This window comes from Prinia subflava, chromosome 3 (genome assembly GCF_021018805.1).
Source record: "Prinia subflava isolate CZ2003 ecotype Zambia chromosome 3, Cam_Psub_1.2, whole genome shotgun sequence".
NCBI lineage: Eukaryota > Metazoa > Chordata > Aves > Passeriformes > Cisticolidae > Prinia > Prinia subflava.
Window position 1 is genome coordinate 93844424 of NC_086249.1, and position 16157 is coordinate 93860580.

Sequence of the window (16157 nt, forward strand, 5' to 3'; positions counted from 1 at the left end):
TACTCTAGGATAACTGGCAGCAGCACCACAAGCTGCTTTACCTCTTGTCACCTCACAGTAATAATCAATAGGAACTAAAAAAGCAAACAGTGTGGCTATTATTTGAGAAAGAAACTGCAAAGACACCCATGGTCTACGGTCTGTGGAGATGACTCATTCCACAGCACAATCTAATTCCAAAACAATTACAGCAAAATCAAAATCCTCACACAAAGGACAGACAAAGCACAAAGTCTGGACCTCTGCTGAGCATATGACTCTATAAAGCTGACATGACTGCAGAGATTGCACTGCCTTCCTACCATAAAGCACAACTGTCCATTTTCTTTAAACTCTTCCACAGAGAATTAAATGGTAAAGAAAACAGGCTACAGGGTAGTATGGGTCAAATGTGAGTTTTTGTGCACCAAATTTGCTACTGCAGTTTAATTCAAAAAGAGAATTAGCATTCTTTTCCTCCACTGTAATTTAAAATAAATTACCCACTGACCAAAACCAATAGATTATCATATTAATTGGTAACTTTTATGTTCATTATATTGTAAGAGAAAACCACAATTTCTCTAAATATGTTCATTACTCAGATAATTATCCAAAACAATTATGCAATACAATTACCCAGACAATTACTTAGGAGGGAAATTATCTCCAGATGCATCACAAGCTATTCTATGAAGTTCTCAGTATTTATCGTTTTAGTTGTATTGGCTGTGATTGATCAAAGGAGTCATACATTGTTCTGTCAATTCTCCATTGTGAGCAAATACTGCTAGAGCAAATATCCACTAATTCTAACTTCAGGTGGTGTAAATATCACACATGTGAGCTCACACTTCACATTCATACTCTGTGGCAGAAAAAGTCTAAACTAACCAAAATCTAATCCAGGCAAAATTGACTATGTATTGCACTGTCTGTACTTGCCCTTAAAGCAATATTTTCTACCTGCTAAAAGCAAACTAGGCCAAGTTCTGTGAAACAACTAGATGAACAGTCAGATTCCTTCTCTTGATCTGAAACTAATCACCAATTTGGTATCAAGATAATTTTAAAAATCACAGTTTTCCATGTCAATGCATAAAATTAAGTGGTAACTATTGTGATCTCATACAGTATTGCCAATTCTCAATCATGCAAAAAAACTTCAGCTTTTATTCTAGATCTGAATTTATGGGCTTCTTGTTTTGCACTTAAAATAGATTATCTTTTAATTATTAGTTTTTCTTGAGGTTTGGATTTAACCTAAGAATTCAAAGCACAACCACAGCCAAAGTAGGCAAATTTTGCCTGTGTTGGTGAGCAAAAAAAATGGAAATGACAAACCAGGCTTCAGCATCTATTAACTCTAAGTAAAAAATTTAACAGATTAGATGTTTTATAATTAAAGATTCAGGACATGCTATGAAAGCCTTAAGAAAGCATAGGGCTGAATCAACAAATTCTTGAGCAAGTTCACCACCAACTAATTAGTATTTCTGCATCATTGCTTTTTTAACAGTTTTGGAAGTTTCAAGGGTCATAATGCCAAGGCTCACTGAGGTCCAGTATGGTCTTTGAATTACCTTAAGCAGCAAGGTTTTAAAAGCCCACAAAGTACACCTCATTTTACTGTTTTAAAACATTGCATATTAAGATATTCCACTTCAATCATTACAAAGACTTGCCATGGCTTACCCTGACAGCAGAGTCTTCAAAATATTCTTAGGCCCTATTTTCAGATGTTTTTGTCCTAGTTGGACAGATTTGACAGTACAGATAGGCAACTAAGCCCTAGGGCTAGGCATGAGTTTCACTTCTTAACAATATTTTATCTACAAAGAGCAGCATACAAAAAGACAAGTTGGTCTGTGCTCTGCAGCTTCTATTGATTTTAAAACGCAAACTCATACTTCCTCCTCTGCTTTCATAGAAGAATTTAATTGGTGCCAAAGTGAAAGATCCCAGCATGACCTGTCTCCACTCTAAGTCACTCCAGCTGTGATTGTGAGCAAATTTGTACATTCAGACACTGCTGCAAGAGAGACCTTCCTAATAAGCTGAGGTTTTGCACTGATGGAGGAAAAAAAGAAGTGCTTGGTTGGAAACAGGGAGAGCTGAGACTTGGCTTACCCCACCCTTAGAGTTAAATGAAGCTTTAAAGGTCTCAATAAGGACCAAATTAAAACAGAATAAGGACTTGACTATTTACTCCGCACAGAAGAGTTATTACAGGTAGTAGCGCTAACAACTAGTGTAGGATAAGTGTTAATCTATAGTTTATTAACCTATACTGTGTAGACATTAGGATTGCAGTTCCTCACACATTTTTTTCACTTTTCTGACCAGAACCTCACTAGGGATGAGACTCTCTAGGTTTTTCACTGCACTGTGAGCAAGTCTGAGTTAGCTTTAATCTACCTGCTGATGCTTATAATGAAAAGTGAGTCACTCAGCCTCAACATAATACGTTCACTACCCACCAGTGCAAGGGGGGCATGATTTATCATAGAATCATAGAATGGTTTGGGTTGAAGGGCACCTTAAACATTACCTAGTTCCAATCTCTCTGCCATGGACAGGAACACCTTCCACTAGACCAGGTTTCTCAGAATCCCACCCCACCTGGCCATGAACACTGCCAGGGATAGGGCACTTCTATGGGGAACTCGTTCCTGTGCCTCAGCACACTCACAGTAAAGAATTTCTTCCTGATATCTAATCTAAAGCCTCCCTCAGTTTAAAACCATTGCCCCTTGTCCCTGGAGCTTTCTTTTCTCTAGATAGATCAACCCAAACTCCCTCAGTCATTAGAAGCTGCACTGCTGCTGAATGGGCTTTCACACAGTGCTCCCTTTCCTCAGAGTATTGTGAAGGGGATGGTCTGATGCAAATATACTGTACACACCTCTCACTGACGGCAATATCCACAGCCCACACACGTGTGGCAGCCTGCTCCTCTTTCTGACTTTGGCTTCACAAAGCTTAATCCTTGCACATTAAAAGAAGAATTTAACCACAAAGAAATTTAAGCAGTAGTTTGTCCGAGTGTGTTGAGCTAGATATTAGAAAAAGAGGGTTTTGACTGTTTTTCAGTACTGTCCATGGAGAAATATAGCATGCAGGGAAAGAGCAATGGAGTGAAGAAATTATTGGAAAGATAATGCCAGTCATTTAAAACACTGCTTCAGATGGGGATAACTGTGAACACAGGCTAAATGGTCTCAGTGTCCCAATAGTCTTCTAAGGAAAAACTGAAGCCTACTGAAAATAGTCTTGTTCTACAAGAATTTTCCCAACCTTGGGTACTTTTCTATTTATCTTTAATATATCACAGACATAAAAAATATCACACACACATCTGGACTAAATAATGATTTCATCCAATTAAATGTATTATTTTAAACTTGGGAAAATAATGACCAAGAGAAATACAAAAGCAATAGAATGCCTTTAAAATTCTGTCTTCATAACTAAAACATAAAGCCACTTGGTTTCCCATAACTTCAGCTTGACACAATTGAGCATCACCTCCACATGCTTAGAGGAGTTCTTTCTGGAACCAGTAAAATTATAAAGGACACACAATGCCAGAGGTGAAAGGCAGAGCTGGCACTTGGGTGTTATTCTTTTCTTGCTTTTTTGTGCAGCTGAATTGGTCCATATCCTGAGTTTGTCACATTCACTCTTTTCCATCTCAGTCATAAGCAGGGTACCTCAAAAAGCTCCTCTTCCAGTTTTGATAATGGAAGGATGGATAAACCAAAAATTTTAATCTTCAGTAGAGGTCCTTCCCCCAGGTGGTTTGTCAGAAAGAAGGTTCAGCTTGGCACACCGGGAAATAGTTCATTGTTAAGAAAGAAACAAGGTCTGATTGAGCTGCTGTGCCATGAGAGAAGGGAAAATGACCTGCAGGATGAGCTCAGGACAACATCACTCAAATACAAATAATGGACAGAAGATTTAATGCCCTTTGGGGTACCATTAAGGCTGAAATTTGTGATCCAAAGAAGCATTTATTTGCCATTGACTGTAATGGGACTATGATTTAATTGTTTTTGTGTTCTCCCAAAGTGTGGAGGACTCAATTTTGAAACTTCAGGCACAAATTGGGAAAGAATGAGAGGAAGAAACCAGTCATAAATCAGAAAATGTAAACAGTAATTGTGAAATGAGTAGTTGCTTTAACAGGACTTCTGAACAGAGAAATAGCCATGTAGATTAAAGTCAATCAGACTACTTTTTGGTAAGTCTAAAATGTTTTACGGAGAAGCATTTATTTCAATGACATTTTAAAGAGGGTCCATGCCAATTTCAAAAGGAAAACATGGAAGAGAAAAAGGAATCAAAACACTTCCTTTCTCAGTTTGAAAACTGACATTTTGATTCAAATATTTTCACCTAACAGAATTATAACGCTGTGACTTTGTGCCAGTTTGGAACAAAAATAGATGTATAACCTTCAAAAAATCATCACAAAATCAATCTTTTTCTTTGACCTGCTCTCTAATTGTCTGTAATTATATCCTATAGCTTAAGAAGCTGCCAAGAAATGTCCAAATTCAAAGACATTACAAAAGTAAGCAGAAAATAAGCTATTTTTTTTTATGTAACATCACTGATTTTGGAAAAACCTTGGCTTGATGGCCTCTTTAATTTACTTTTTTTTCCTGTACATGTGAAGCTATAAATCCCTTCTTGCTGCTAGATGTTTCTGTATCTCTAGTGATCTCAGATCCAACTGCCTCACTTTTTATTAGCATAAAGGAAAAATAGTTATTTGCCATACCACCAAAGTCTGAAAACATTTTCAGTTCCTATCTATAATTCTGTAGGTGAGAATTGTTGCTGCTGTGGATGGGCTTTAACTGGAAGCTCATTTTTCCTTTCAAAAATATGTATTAATGGCAGGATGAGGCATATCCCCTTCCTCCTGGCAGCCTGAATGTGTGATGTTGGCAAGTAGGAAATCAATGCTTCTTTAGTCTGGAAAGCAATAACACAAAACTTAAGATGGGCCAGAGTTTTTTTCAGTGTCTCTACACAACCAAACCTTGTTTTTGTAGGCCTGATACTTTTGGCCCTTAGAGAGTTTAGCCTGCTGGTAGCTGCTAACTCCTTTCCCAAGGGAAAAGTTTCTTAGGAAAGCTTCTTCCCAAAACAGTCATGACAATATAATTATCCTTTCCAAAATCGACCTTCCCCAGTAGTGTAATAGCTAAGGTCCCTGCCTACCCCACAGGAGACCTAAGCTCCATTCTCTCTGAGAACCAGAAAGGCAAATACCACCTGGAAAAAATCGTTTTGGGAAAGGACAGTTGTTTTGCCAAGATTGTTTTGGGAAGAAGCTTTCCTAAGAAACTTTTCCCTTGGGAAAGGAGTTAGCAGATACCAGCAGCTAAAATCTCTAAGGCCCAACAACATCAGGCCCACACATCTCAGGGACTCCCAGAGTCCATTTCCAGAGCAAGGTCTTTGCTCTGCACTGCTGTGCTAGCCCTGCCTGGATGCATAGAAATCCAGTGGAGGCAACATCTGGCACAGCTTGGAAAGGAGAGGTGGAAAGGAGCTAATTAGGAGCCTGTCACTAGAGGGCAATGCAGCCCTTCGGCTGTCCCGTCCGTGTGTCCAGGCGGGCTCCCCGGGAGCTCCTCAGCCCGGCGGACACGGGGCCTGCGGCTCTGGGCACCCTCTGCCGTGCGAGGAGACCACAACAACCCCACTGCGGGCTACAGGAGGACTCTGCTTCCACTGAATCCATCGGATTAGGCGAGGCGTGAGGGGTTTTGCGAAACCTGGAATGCTTGGTGTGAAATTGGCAGGCCATTAATTAGGTCAGGGGATATCTGCAGGTAACGGGGCCTCCTGGCAAGGTGGTAATGCAGGACACAACAGCAGAAGAGAGGCAAGAGATGAGGGAGAATTGAGTCTTCCTATAAGCACGCAAGAATCCCATTTAAGACCAAGAATCACAGCAGTTGTTGGGCATTCAAAACAGCATCTATTCACAATCAGTTTTGTGGAGAGAAAGACAGAGAGAGAGCAAACAACCTAGTTTTGAATGGGAGAATCCAGAGGATATGTCAAATTTTGAACTCAGTGTTAAGGTGCAATAGGTTTGGTGCCATTGTTACATTATGGGAGTTTGGTCTAAGATTCTCAGTATTTAAAGAAGATGCTTATTTTCACAGAAATGGAAAAAAATCTCTTTTTAATGCAGATTAAAATTCTCTACCCAGTTATAAATCAAAAATTAACAGCTTTATCTAGGTCAGGGCATTGAAGCTACATTAAAGTTTTATCCTCATTCACTAAATTTTAATTTTAATGTGGCACATCTGACAAGTCTTGTGGGACTACTTAGAATCCATTGACATCCTTCTGTCACTGGTATCAAAGCCTCATCTTTGAGACTCTTATTTCCAGATACCTAGCTGTCACTGGATTATTTTGGCTCTGCAATGGTGTCACAATCGATGACTGTGCAGGCATTCACATGCATGTCCCATATATGTCAGCTAAATCTCACACACCACAGAAATAAACAGCTTTACCTCTAGAAACACATATTTCTATGTAATCACTTAAAGAGGAAGGTATAAATATTTTTTTTAATCCTTTCCAGCCTTTTGAAAGTTACTGAAACTTGTTGCCTGTAAATTAAAACTCCACAACAACTCTACAGTTTAATTTCAAACAATATTTAATTAAAGGGATGGTCACGAGAAGTGAAAAATATTTTCCATTCCCTGCCATCATTTTTATGACTATTTATGGCTGAAATGTTGATGCACTATTTGAAAAAACTGTCTGTGGACCTGGTAGACATCTAATTCTGGAGTAGAAACAGTACCAAATGATTTATCTAGTCAGTCAGTCCAGAATTATGGCAGAAATTTAGTGTTTCAGCTATTGTGGCCTTTATCATCTGAGCAATTACCAGGCTAAAATATAGGCCTCTTACAAAATGATAGTTATGACACATTCATGGAATGTCAAAGTACCTTCACAGTTCTTTCCCTGGCCAAAAATTCAGTGCCAATATTTCAAAAGTACAAACAGTGAAATGCATATCTGTAAGGTAGGTGAAATGGATTTCATATCAACTTCTTGGAAATTAATTTCACATGGCAAACAATCCCCAAACTTTTCTTCTGTTTGTATTCCCAAGCAGCTACCAAGGTTCTCCCTCAGATCTCAGGCCTGCTGTTAGCATGGCTGTAACTCAATAGAGGAAATACCCTGTCAGTCAGGGCAGCTGGTTAATCCTGGGTTTGTGTGCAAGAGAGAGGGGAAAGATGTAGGACAGAAAGAGACATTCCTAACACTTGCAAAATGGCAACACATGGCAGAATTACAAAGAGATTTTCCTTTGATTTGCAATTGTGTCCCACAGAACATTCCCACTGCTGCTGTCTTGCTTACAGGTTCCCCTGTCACTCTCAGGGGAAACACCACAGTCCTTGTGTTTCACAGGGTGGAAGGTGTTGCACTAGGTCTGAACTCACCAAAGTATTCACCCTGCATTTTTCATCACAGTCCTGAAACTTTTTCCTACTGGAGAGCTTTAAAGTCTACTTCTTCCTTCTGTGATTCTGCACATAGACCAACTTTCAGGCACCAGAGGCTTCTAACAAACACAGGGCTGGGATGAAGGAAAGGAAGGGCAAAACACATCCAGTAATACATGTCGTAGCTAATTAACCTAAGTTGGCAGTGCTCTCCCTGCATCTTTGACTTTTAATGTAGGATGCACTCCATTCTGTCCCAACCTGTCTGCATCACTATGCACCAATCTTCTAACCTGAATTTACAGACAATGTTAAATGTTTTGCTGGTGTCACAGTCACTTGAAGCTTCCTGCACTGTTTCCTCACTTCTTCAGAATCACTGCCTCATACAGGGAAATTATGTTTCACTAACTTTCCCCTTTAAAATAAAAATGTGAAGATAAGACTCCAAAAGTGCCAAGAAATGTTTTTCCCCTTACAAACTCTGGCCTGGTTCCAGCTAGTCTGCCATGGTCTTCAGGTGGGAAGACTAAATAATGTACCTCACAGCAATAAGGAACTGGTAATTTTTCTTAAGAGAAAAATATTTTATTTATATGTGCTTGGTATTCATCATTGTCCTTCTAGTTCAAAGTTGAAGTTCTACTCCTGAACCCAGCTACAACTAAGTCCCAAGTATTTGTTCTTCTTGACATACTAGGATTACATTTATTCAGCTTTGTTTTTAATTGAATGCTGATGCCTAATCTTACCACTTATTAGCCTCATTTCTCTTTCCTGTTGCAGATCCTTAGTGTTCCAACCAGCATTCCTCCTTACAAATAAAGCTCCTGCTTGTTTGCTTTTTCCTTTCCTTAGCCAGACTTCAGATTGCATTTTCCTAAACACCACAGCTATTTATCCAGGGGAAGGACTAAAGGACAGATTCCTTCTGACATTCTCAGCATGTTGCTGTGAAGACTTCTGGCTTCAAGGGCCCATAATAATGGAAGATGAAAGCTTTTTAACAGTTCACCTTCTTGAGTAAATTACCAACACGCAAAGTTCAAAATAGGTTCAAAATTCATATTCCCCTCCTCAGGAACTGACATCAACAAAAGCAAAGCAAATGTATCAGGACCACTGAACACACATTTTTGCATTTACATACAGCAGAGGAAAAAATTACTTTTTTTCCAAGGGAGAAAAAAAAGTAAATGAAAAGCCTTTTTATAGAGCCTAATTTCAAGGATATTTCAGCATCCATTCTCCATTATTTGTGCCTGGATTAATATCTTCCGGCACACAAATCAGCCAATTCTACAACTTGGCTTCATTAAACTACTTTATACATAATTCAAGATGGAAGTAAATTCTTTTCTTCTTACTTCCACCCTCCCTCTTTACACATGCAGTCAGTTCTACAACTACATTTTGACAGAATGGCTCAGTGACTGTTACACCTTCTGACAGCAGCAAATTGAGAAACATTTTCTAAGCACAGCCATTCCTGTGGCCATGGGCAGGGGTGAATTCCAACATCCATCAGTAAAACATATGTGGGCCACAAGGAGTACACTGAGCATTGGTACCACAGAGTGCCTGGAGCCATGAAACCTCCAAAGCACTCAGAACAGCTCAGGCACTTTGTCCCACTGACCCGCATTCACCACCAGTCCCTTCCCATTCAAAGACGCTGGTTATACTCCCCAAGTCCCTGTATCAGCTCATGCTTGTCACTGGTTAACATTCTCAAATACCAAGGGTATTTCCTAATCCCAAACAGGTAAGGACCTCAGATGGTACAGCAAGGAAGCACTTTGATTAATGTTGACCAATATATGCAAAAAAAAAGAAGAAAAGAGTCATCACTTTCTTTTAGACATCAGATACGACATTTTGCACCAAGGAAAATTCCCACTGACTTTGTAATTGCCTAGTGGAGAACTAATAAAGGAACCCAAATAATTTAGAACTTTGCTGATCTGTCATCATGTTAACAATTTTCCAACTTTAACACAGTCCTGAATACAACATAGGCATAAAAGCAAAAATAAAATGGAAAAACTCCCCAAACGCCTTCATCTTCACATTAAGATGGATTTTTTGCAATGAATGAATAACCTCTTTCACTTTTAATTTAGACCTACCCATCAACATGGCTGTTATTATTCACAGCAGCAAAGTCCTTGCCACACTACAGCAGAAATAATAGCTGCATCTCTGGGTTCTGTTTTCCCCAAGAATTCGCAGTGTTATTTAAATAAGCTTAGTATGCCATAGGTACAGCAGACAAGGCTGCTTCTAATAAAGGGCTATTTTTATTTCTGTCCCAACTTTATATAACATGACTGGAATTTGCTTGTGGAAGAAAGGATCATTAATAGCATGCCATCTCTCCCTGCATGCAAGGACTCATGACACCCTTGGACATTTTCAATAGTCATGCTGACATCTATATTCTATCAAGAAGCACTATGTCATTTACTAAACAGCACAGGCAAGACAGTATCCTTGATGTTTCCATAATACATGATGCAGTGTTTTCCTGAGAGAAGCAAAGCAAGAAATAAATCTCCTGCCAAATAAGTTACAAAGTGTGGAAAAGCCATCAGCTTCTTCATGTATACCCCTCCAAGACCGAGCACAATGGGATGCCACTGCCTGGCTCGTGACTGGGACTCTGATCCTGCTGCCATACAGGATCAGTGGGGTCTTCTCTCCTATGTGGCAGGGAAGTGAATTATAGCATTGAGTAAAGCTTTCCCCAACCTAATTCCACAGTTCAGCCTTTAAAAGGCACATTAGTGAGATGCCCAGACTACCTGCTGTTGTGATAAGCATTGGGTGTTCATGTCCCCAGGGCCTACCCAACTGCTCCCTCCACACTTTCCATAGGGATATTTTAATTCAGGATCCAGAGAAGGTTCCCCTGCAAAGTTTTATGTGTGCTTTCCAGGTTACTTTTTAAAAACAAATGCAGGTATCAACAGCCTTATTATTCCCTACACATAAAATGGTACAGAAAAATTAATTACAAGTAATACAAGTGGCTAAGTTATTATATTGTACTTATAATCTTCACCCTTTTTGTGGACAGCCTCCAAGTGTCCTTAGACTTCTTTAGGTGAAGCTCTATAGCATATTCAGTATTTCTACCAAAGAGATCATTTGGGATGTACCAACACATGCAACTATTAACATATAGCCTACCTTTCAAGCGAGTTGACAGCCAGTTGTGATGGAAGATGTAGGTAGAGCCATCTTATCATAATTCAGATCTGCTGAAAACCAAACAGAAAATTAAGGAATGAACTGAAAAAGGACCTTGATGTGAAAATCTCTGTTTAAACACCTCAAAAATAACTGTTTCTCTGGTTTCAGACATATTTTTTTATGTCAGGCTTATTATTTCAGGCTTATTTTTTCCCAGTCTTTGGAGTTCATCTTAAAGCCACCATTTAGAGCTGCTGTATTCAGGGGTAAGTGATCACTAATCAGAGAGGAAGACAAGAAACTATACATAACTCAGGGAGAGGATCTCTACAGTACAGGCAATTTTGAAACTAGACAGGACTTGCAAGGAGAGACTAAAATAAAAATAGGACCTAGATGAATTGGCTTTTATTGTTACAGATGTTTTATCTTTTCACTGTCTATTTGTGAAGAGATACAAAATACACCAGGTCCTGAAGAAAAGACTTTCTTGAAGTGTGTGATGAGCACTGCCAGGAGGCAAGAAGTTTCTTCCAGGACCTGGTTGCCTAGACCTTACAGCTGCAAAAAAAGAAAAAAATCACCTCTGTGGGTGGCTTCTTCTCACCTCACTAAATGTCAATCAGTGCAAAACCAGCACAAACCCACTGAACCAGGAGAGGCTCAGCCATCAGGTGCACTGTAGAGGTGAAAAAACTGAAACACATAATCTAAAACATAGGGCACCTGGAAGACTCTGAAGCCCTTTGCTCCCAGCTTGCTGAGATAACCTTGCTGAGAAAACACAAAGGCCCTTTAGACTGCCTTTCATGGTTTATGTGAAGGTATTCTATATAGCCAAAATGAAGAACATATTCTGAATACCTACTAACCTCAAAATAATGTTCAAAATAATAGACACACTCCTAAATTCTACTGACATTAATATAATTTTTCAGTTCAAATTTTGAACATTATGAACTTTTATGATTGCTGAACTCAGGGTTTCATTGTGGCCCAATCAGGAATTCCATGTAGAAAATATTTCAGCCTGACGTATTGTAAAGATGGGATCTTCTTTGAGCAACATTTTGTTTTAAAATTAAAATCCATGCCCAAAATTCCATAACATTACACAGAATCCAAGACTAAAAATCTTTTTAAAATCAAGCATGTGTTTAAAATTGTGCAAGTTATATCCAAGTTAGGGCTTAAGAAATAAACTGCTTATTCAACAAAAAGTAGGTTTATATCACAGTTGGAACACAATAGACAACTTGTAGTTTATTCAGAGAAAAGACAAGCAATTTTTGTTCAGGAATATCTTGTTTCTATCAGTGTAACTATGTTATGCAGCACTTACATGTGTGTGTAAAAGCAGTTCCCAAACTTTGATCATTTTACTCATTTCTACTACAGTGCACAGATAAGTGATTAGCTCCTCATTTCCCTGATTACTGTAGGTAGCAAGAAAAGAGGTGTGAACAGTATGTTGCTAATGAAAAAATGTGGGTGCCAAGAATGAATTGCAATAATTGTAATATTTGATATTAAGAAGATGAGAGAAAGAAATTACTGACACACTTTCTCAGATGCTCACACAGTCACCATACTGATAGGTAAGCTGCTCGAGATGTATGAGAGAATTAATACAGCTAATAATAAATTGTAATGAAGTCTGAACAAGGATATATGAAAATGACTGTGTCCACATGACATCACATACTGCAGGAGGAAAGGCTGAGTCAGCAGGAGGTTGGAGAGCTGTAGTTATGAAATCAAAATGAGCTTTTCAACTCCAGGAACATCAGAGAGATGGAGTTCTAACTCCCAGTGAAAGCCAGCAGGCAGAGAACAAAACCCACCTGGCCCTATACAAAGTGATAAAGTAAGAAAAATGTGAGTCCTGTCCCAGTGCCATGCCTGGACTGGAACGGTGTGCAGAAAACATATTTATTACAGCTTTGTGCCACATTATCTCCAGGGCTTCAAGCATCTACTGCAGGGTAGGATAGTTAGCTTTCCTATTAAACATGGCAGGATACTGCTGGAAGCTGAAGCAGACGAGATTGTGTTTAATGAAATTTCCCTGGGTCTTACACTTCAGTGGTGTATTGAAATCTAAAAGCATTTCAACCAAACCTTGGACTCTTCCATATAATTCAAGATACAGGCCTCGTGTTCCAGCTCAGCAAATGAATGATGCCGCAGCCAATCACTGCTGAGAAATACTTTTTACCAGGTGTCTGAGTACAACCCCTGGGCTGACTAATCTTATACCTCAGTTTGAAAATCTCGACTCCACTGGTATTTTAGCTGAGGACAGGAATGTGCTTTTGAAGAGACTCCCCTGAGCATTCCCCGTTCCTTCATTCTGCTTTTCACATCAGGGCAATCTCAGAGCACACACACTGTGTTCATTTGGGATGAAACTAAACTGGGGTGTCCTGAGTGTGCTCCACTGCTCATGGGCACTCATTCAGCAGGGTGAAAATGCATCTTTAAGAGGGTGTTAGTGTGGATGTTGAGTCTCCTCCACTCTCTGTCACCTCTGCAGGATCATCCCCCATGCGACTGCAGGCACACAACTGTGCACCACCCATACACCACTACTGCCAACACTTAGCTCCCAACCAGGAACGTAGGAAAACAAAACTCTGAGATGGGAAATATCTCCTTAACTGAAGGAACCTTTGAATAAATGAGTATTTGCAAAGCTACCAATATAAACCCCTTTGTACAACTTTACAGGGACAGGGAATATAAGAGTAACCAAGAGCATTTAGACAGATTAGACAAGATTATTGTACCTATGAAATGCTCCTCATCATTACTGCAAGCACTAGTCCTTGCATACAAGGCATGTAATTCTCATCATGTTGTCTGTAGTATCATGACAGAGCTTATAGTTTCAGAAGGGATGTGGGCTGTAGATTAATAAATTTCATATGCATTCAGGTATTTTCATATTTACATTTTCTCCCATATGGAAGAGACAAAAAGACAGGTAACTTTGAAGGAAAAACCTTATTGTTTTAAACGTTCTTTCCTAAAATTTAGTATTTTCTCTGGAACATCATATTAGTCTTCCTTAAAAGAAGATTAGAAAAGTGAATAATGAATAAAATAAAAATATTTCTTTCTTTAATAAGGGAATTTTGGAGCCCTGTGTAAATTTGTTGTTGTTGTTACTTGATTTTCCATTTAAATGAAAAACTATTTGATACTTGGAACCAAGTATCAAACAAGGAGGAACAAAGAGGCATGCATCTGTTGAATAATGCTAATTCATATTCAAGCTGTGCTACCTAATTACAATGCATTTTTCATGGTATCATCACAGATTACCATGGATGATTCTTGGTCAGTCACGATTTACTTAATTAGCAGGAACTTAACTATTATATTTTTTGACTTTTCTTGGATTGAATAGAGTATGCCTTTCAGCTCTCATGATCAAACATTCTCCCTCCCCAAAATATAGAATTAAAGCCATTATATTGATCAAATCACAAGCAGGCATCTTTTTGCTTTGCTTCACAAATGTAGAAATGAAAGTAATATTCACAAACCAAATGTATTACAGTGAATAAAAAACTGACTCAGTCCTGCAAAAGCAAAACACGATGTATCTGAGGAATTTCACCCTAAAAAGCTTCCTTCTTGAATAATTTAAAGAGTATTTTTAGATATTAGTGTAGGTGTTAGGGAAAAGCCCACATTGCTTTAAAGTCTGCCTTTTGTTTAAAGCACCATTTCAAGAGATGATGTTATGCAATTAGAAAGAAGAAAGGAAAAGTCTAAAACCAAAAAGTGATTCAACCCAGTTATAGTAATAGAATTTCACACAGTCTGTAGAAGGTTCTGTCTTAGAAAGCTTTAGAAATATGCAGGTATACAGTTTAGTAGATCATCGAGATTTATGTTCATATTAGATAAAAATATCAATATAAATCTTTTTTCTCCAAAGAGGTTTAGATCAAATTATTCTCTTTACAAATAAGTCCCAATCCATATACCTATATGAATGTCTTAAATACGAAGTCCTAAAATACAGGAATCTTAAATTGATGTTTTTGCTACCTGCCTTAGATTAGCTGCAGTCTTTTATGTCATGCAGTGGGCACTGAATCAAAGAAAAATTCATCTGTGTCTAGGAAAGAGGCTGAGCTGGTACTAGAAGGATACTCTCTACGGAAGAGGAATAATACAGCAAAGAAAACACATTTTTTCCACAAACCTTAAAGACAGAAACAGTTTCTGATGGAGAAAAAACTATTTACATTCTGTGCTGCTTGCACTCCTTGGCCCTCTGCTTAGGACTGCCAAGACACTCCAGGCCGCATCAATAGGACTTTCCAACACAATATTTTTTTCCTGAGGACAGCCACTAACAGACACCAGGTGGGAGTGGAAGGAGAGAGAAGGCATTAATCCCATGGATTGATTTTAACCCAGTTATATTTTGTACACTGACAAACTCAGGCTTAAGTTTCTGGATGAATTCTTGGTGTGGTTTAAACAGCCTTCATGGGGTATCCCTTATCTCCAGACATGTGAGAAGCAGTTAAGGGAGAAAGGGGAAGAGGGAGGACAGGATTTGAGATCAAATCTGTCTCAATAGAATTCAAATCATGGAGGCTTTCTGATTATATTGGGAAATTTTTCTCCTCTTTGTGTGCAATTACCTGGATATCATAATCTATGTTATTTGAAGTCTGTGTAAAATGAGACTGTGTAAATTGTTGCCTCAGCTTCCAGCTGGAACCTCTATTACAATATATCAAAACATGACCTTTATCTCTCAAGAAGGCATGACTTTGCAAAATTTTTGCTTTTTGTAGCATAGGTCTTTTAAAAAAAGAAAATTCCACAACTAAACTAGAGTTTATTGGGAAAAGACAGTCCACTGGGAGCTTGGGGCTACTCAGTAAACATGGCAAACAGGCTACAAGTCAGATTTATTCCAGTGGAGCCTGCATAACCCAGTGTCACCAGCCAAATGGAAGATTTAATGTCTTCTCATGTATCCAGCCAAGAAATCTTCACACTACGCCACAGATGATCCCAAGAAGGAGGCCTTTTAGGACAGCAGAACCTTAACAATGAGAAAAATAAGGCTTTTGAATTTTACTCATTTTTTTAAAACCTGGCTGAAGAAGCTCAGTGCCTGTTTTTAGTTCCATTCCTCTGCAACTCAGTAGAGGTAACAGAAATGACAAGGTGGCAGGCAGGCAAGTAGGTTGGCCACATTAGTTCACATTCTAAACAAATAGCAAAAGCCTTTCAGCAATTTATGTACTGACAGTCCACTGCAGCAGCTGGCACACCTCTAGTGAAGTCCAGAGTGCCACCTCCAAGGAGTATTTTACCATTAAGGATACAAACATCTAAAGCTTAAAATTAAAGATTAAAATACTTTAGGTAATGACAACAAGATACATATTTAAACTTATTTCCAAACGCAACAGGGTAATTATTTACCTTGTAAGTCCT

General features: G+C 38.7%; 1 long non-coding RNA gene across 1 annotated transcript in view; it reads right to left on the reverse strand.

Annotated features, from left to right (window-relative positions):
- LOC134548303 (uncharacterized) overlaps positions 1 to 16157 on the reverse strand; it is a 211909-nt gene that overhangs the window by 129000 nt on the left and 66752 nt on the right. The window contains exon 2 of the long non-coding RNA XR_010079742.1: positions 10680 to 10747. This is a non-coding gene — a long non-coding RNA (uncharacterized LOC134548303). The remainder of the gene's footprint in view (positions 1 to 10679; positions 10748 to 16157) is intronic.